General features: G+C 53.4%; 1 pseudogene; it reads left to right on the top strand.

The window, feature by feature from the left end:
• The window catches only part of LOC105524780, a 13,636-nt pseudogene extending 10,029 nt beyond the window's left edge, over positions 1-3,607 (top strand).
• The last annotated feature ends 485 nt before the right edge of the window (positions 3,608-4,092 follow it).

The raw sequence follows: 4,092 nt of genomic DNA, 5'->3' as shown, positions 1-4,092 counted from the left end.
TAGTCCCAGCATTCCTGACCACCCTGTGTACAGCCCTGTTCTGCTTTTTCCCACCATTAGTTCTTCCATCTATTAACCCAGCACTTTGGGAGGCTAAGGTGGGCGGATCACTTGAGGTTAGGTGTTTGGGGCCAGCCTGGACAACATGGTGAAACCCTGTCTCTACTAAAAAATACAGACAAGCAAACAAAAAAGTTAGCCAAACAAACAAAAAACAATTAGCTGACCATGGTGGTGGGTGCCTGTAATCCTAGCTACTTGGGAGGCTGAGGCAGGAGAATTACTTGAATCACTCCAAACATGACATCCTGGAAAAGGCAAAACTAGGCAGCATAAGGAATTTTTAGGGCAGTGAAACATCCTGTATGATTCTGTAATGGTGGATACACGTCATCATGCATCTGTCAAAATCCATAAGATCTACAACCCAAGGAGTAAACCCTAACATAAAGGAGGACTTTGGTGAATGATAATGTACTGATACTGGCTCAGTAACTCGAATATGTACCACACTAACGAAAGATGTTCGTAAAGAGAAAACTGAGGGGAGGGGTATGTGGAAACTGTACTTTCAGCTCAATTTTTCTATAAACTTAAAACTGCTCAAAAAAGGCATATTATTTTGTTTTAATATCCTAATAGAGGATCAGAGGATGTGCAAACAAATCTTGGGTAAAACATGGCAGAAAAAGCACGAAGTACAACAAAAAAATAATTTTCTTTCCAATAAGTTGTTGTTGTTGCTGTAAGTACCTGGTACAGCCATTCTAGTTGGCAACTAAGATTTGCAGGTGGAAGGGAGAGAGAGGGGGTCAAGGGGAAACTGGAGGCTGGTCTGAAAGAGGGAGAGGGGAGCTATTCAGGCAGAAGTGGGTTGGATCCTGACTCTACCACTCACTATGCGACCCTGTCAAAGAGAAACAAAATTGGGCTCCAATTACAGGGGTAAGGGAAGATTTTCATCAGTACCCACCGCTGCACTAGGGAAGAGTCCAGCCTGAACTGGACTGAACTTGGATTTGTAGAGGTGACTCTGAGTTTCAAAGGGAGAATAAGGGAATAGGGAAGGAGTTAGGGGGGTGCTCAGTAGAGTCAGGAAAATGACAAATTGCAAAGGGTTGGCATGAGCGCTGTTGGCCCCAGTGATGCTCCCCATGTGGAAACTGTCATCCTCCCAGAGGGAGGGGAGATAGAGACCTTGTCTCAGGTGCCAGCCAGAACAAACAGTACATCTTTTTGGCAGCATCAAGTTTTTTCAGGCAGACAATTTAAGGGGCGCCCGAGTTATCTGAGGGGTGTGGCCCCCAACGCTGGTAACTGTTAGTGTTTGTTCAAGTATCCATAGGCCAAGTCTGAGGCCTGGTGGCAAACAGGGCTCAGAGAGGCCTGGCTGGACTCTGCTCCAGGAGGTTCTTTGTCAATAGAGTGAGTAAACCAGGCCCTGGGAGCCTCCGTTTTCCCTTGTGTATCTGTGAGGAGCAAGGGATGACGTGATCCAGGAGCCTCCCCGCTCCACATCCCACCCCACTCCACATCCTGCAGACGCAGGGGCTCCGCAGCTGCCCTTTCTGATAAAGGAGCCGGGCGGGCACCCCGACTGCGCCCGCTGGAGGCCCTGAAGTACCGAGGCTCCTGGAGCGTGTCCTGTGCTGGGGTCCTGGAGGATGCCACAGATCTGGAGGGGGTGGTGGGGCCCTGTCCCAGACTCACCTTAAACGCTGCGAGGACCATGACCACCCAGCCCGCCTCAGGCAGGAGGCACAGTGGTCCCCTCTGCAAGCTGCAGATTCCCCGCCCTGGCTCCAAGTGACCACAGTTGAATCGAGTTGGAGGCGACAACAACGTCTTAGAAACCTGAGTTCCCGCCTCAGGGTATTGATGCCCTTTACTAACTGTAAAGCCGGCGTGGAACTTTGCAGCCTTGGCTCAGAAACACAGCTGAGTGTCCTAGAGCAGGTGCAACCAGAGGACATTGGCAGGGGAGCAGTGCCTCCTTGTGGTCAGTGTGTGCTGGCCTCAGTGACAGGAGAACCTTGAGGCTGGTGACATTCAGTCCCCAAGCAGGCAAATCACAGAGGTGGCTGGCGGTGCGCAGGGCTAATAGGCAAAGGAGAGCAATGGAATAATGTCTTTCCTCTCAGACAGGGAAACGTTTTAAAAATAGGTAACACTAGGGCTGGCAGAGGCACATGGAAACTGGCACTGCCATAAACTGCCAGGGGAGGAAGGAAAGTGGGTAGTGGCCTTGGGAGAGGTTTCTTGTTTTGTTTTGTTTTGTTTTTGGGGGGTTGTTTTCTTGGGGGTTGTTTTTTGGGGGATTTGTTTTTTTGCAAAGGCAGGGTCTCCCTGTGTTGCTTAGGTTGGTCTCGAACTCCTATCCTCAAGCAATCCACGGGCCTTGAGTTCCCAAAGTGCTGGGTTACAGGTGTGAGCCACCAGGCCCAGTCCCTGAGAGCCTTTTGGAACTAGGAATCAGAAGTCTTTCTCTGGGGTTGGGGGAGGGGAGGGGGACAGTGTACGTGTGCAGGGGTTTGGAAACTTTGTGGCTTGGCCATGCATCTCATGGCCCGAGAGCCTCACCTCAGTTTCGTGGGCAAGATTGGCCCTTGTGGAGTTCGAGTCCAACCCAGAAGAAACAAGGAAGCCTGGGTCTCCTCCAAGTGTGCAGCAAGCTGGCCTCGGGTCCCCCCAAAGGCAGCCAGAGACAAGCCCAGGATCACCCAGTCTGCAGCAGTGTGCAAAGGTTTGGGGTCCCCCCTAAAAGGCAGCCAGAGCCAAGCCCAGGGTCCCCTCAGCATCAGCAAGATCTACACCTGGAGTCACCTCAAAGACAGCCGGAGTCTAGTCCTGAACTCCCACAATGTCAGCCAAAGCCAAGTGAGGAGGCACCACAGTGTTCCCAGGGCCAGGGAAAACTAGCCTCGGAGCAGGCCCAGAGTCCAGAGGAGCTGCCTCAGGGGGTGCGGGTGGCATCAGCAGCTATACCTGGGCCCAGGATCACCAGGGCCTTACCCCAGTCAGCACGTGCCGAGTTCAGAGCCCTCACGGCCAGTACAGGAGCTGACACCCAAGGCACCTGGCTCCCTGCTGGGGTCAGCATGAGCCAAGCAAGCTGCCTCTGGCTGGAGAGAGGTAACGGGCAGCCATGGGGCAAAGAAGGGAAAAGATTCTTCAGCCCAGGCTCCGGTATCCAAGAAGTTGAAGGAGGAGGAGGAGGAGTTTCCTGTAATCCAGAAGGGGAGGCCCAAATTGGGGTGGGTGTGGAAGGACCACTCCAAGAAAAAGTTATCCCAGATGGTTCAGTACAGGCCCCTGTACACGTCCTGGCAGTGGAAGATGAAGGAACAGCAGGAAAGGAAGCTTGCCAAGGATTCTGCCCCTAACCTGGAGGAGGAGAAGGAAAAGCACTGCCAGGAGAAGAAACAGCGCCGGGCCGAGAACCTGAAACACCACCTGGAGAACAATGGAAGGCAGAGATTGTCCAAGTGATCCAAAACCCACCAAGCTCAAGCTGGCAAAGATGCAGCAGCTGTGCTCTACTGAGAAGCAGGACACCCTGACCCTGCTGCAGAAGCAGCCGTCCCAGCAGCCAGCAGCCAAGGTCTGAGCTTAGGACGGCCCAGAGGCCCTCCATGGCCAGCAACCGTGTCAGACACAGCACCTCAAGCCACTGGCCAGATGCCTCTGCTGGAGTCAGCACTCCAGACCTATGGCTGCAAAATGGTGACCCCACCCTGGCCAGGGCTCCCGGGCCTTTGACGTCTTTTAGGCAGGCCTGTGTGGGACAGAGGCCCAGAGGGGTCCTGGGATCTGGCAGAGATGGGGGTGAGAAGAGATTCAGCCCCCTCCCTTCTTCCTCTCCTTCTCCAAGTGCCTTCAGACCAAGAACAGTATATTCTTCAGTTCCTCAGGGAGCTGGCGACTAGTGGGTGACTCCCCAAGATGTGTGTGTCCTGTCTCAGTGTCCTGGGTCCAACCCAGGCCCAAAGACAGGCATGCAGGAGTCCAGCTTCCCCTACACTTTTTCAGAGGTGCTCTGGGCACCTCTGCGCCCCACTGGCTCGGTCACCGAGCAAACGGAATCCAGCTCCT

The sequence above is a fragment of the Colobus angolensis genome, unplaced genomic scaffold (assembly GCF_000951035.1).
Source record: "Colobus angolensis palliatus isolate OR3802 unplaced genomic scaffold, Cang.pa_1.0 Scaffold509, whole genome shotgun sequence".
Lineage (NCBI taxonomy): Eukaryota > Metazoa > Chordata > Mammalia > Primates > Cercopithecidae > Colobus > Colobus angolensis.
The sequence above is the reverse complement of the archived record's forward strand: the minus strand, read 5'-3'. Positions and strand labels throughout refer to the sequence as shown.